This window comes from Ipomoea triloba, chromosome 12 (assembly GCF_003576645.1).
Source record: "Ipomoea triloba cultivar NCNSP0323 chromosome 12, ASM357664v1".
In the NCBI taxonomy this organism is placed as follows: Eukaryota; Viridiplantae; Streptophyta; class Magnoliopsida; order Solanales; family Convolvulaceae; genus Ipomoea; species Ipomoea triloba.
This window is the reverse complement of record NC_044927.1, coordinates 13,839,637-13,839,873: the sequence shown is the minus strand read 5'-3', so window position 1 is coordinate 13,839,873 and position 237 is coordinate 13,839,637. Positions and strand designations below refer to the sequence as shown.

Sequence of the window (237 nt, the reverse complement as noted above, 5' to 3'; positions counted from 1 at the left end):
GGTGAGGAGCTGGTTAGAGGCTGTGGGAAGAGAAGTCAACGTAGGAGGAACAAAGAAATAATGGTGAAAGTACACTTTTGCCCTCTAACTTAACTCCCTTTTGACAGAAAAGTTAACGGAGGACCACGAGTGGTTAATTTTAAAAAGATGGAGGACGATTCGTGGTCGTTTTAAAGACGAGGGACTACCACTGGTATATCGTTAATACTCGAAGGACCATTGAAGGTATTAACTCAT

At 42.2% G+C, this 237-nt stretch overlaps 1 pseudogene; it reads left to right on the top strand.

Moving 5' to 3' along the window:
• Positions 1–237, top strand: part of LOC115999406 — a 4,051-nt pseudogene that overhangs the window by 2,594 nt on the left and 1,220 nt on the right.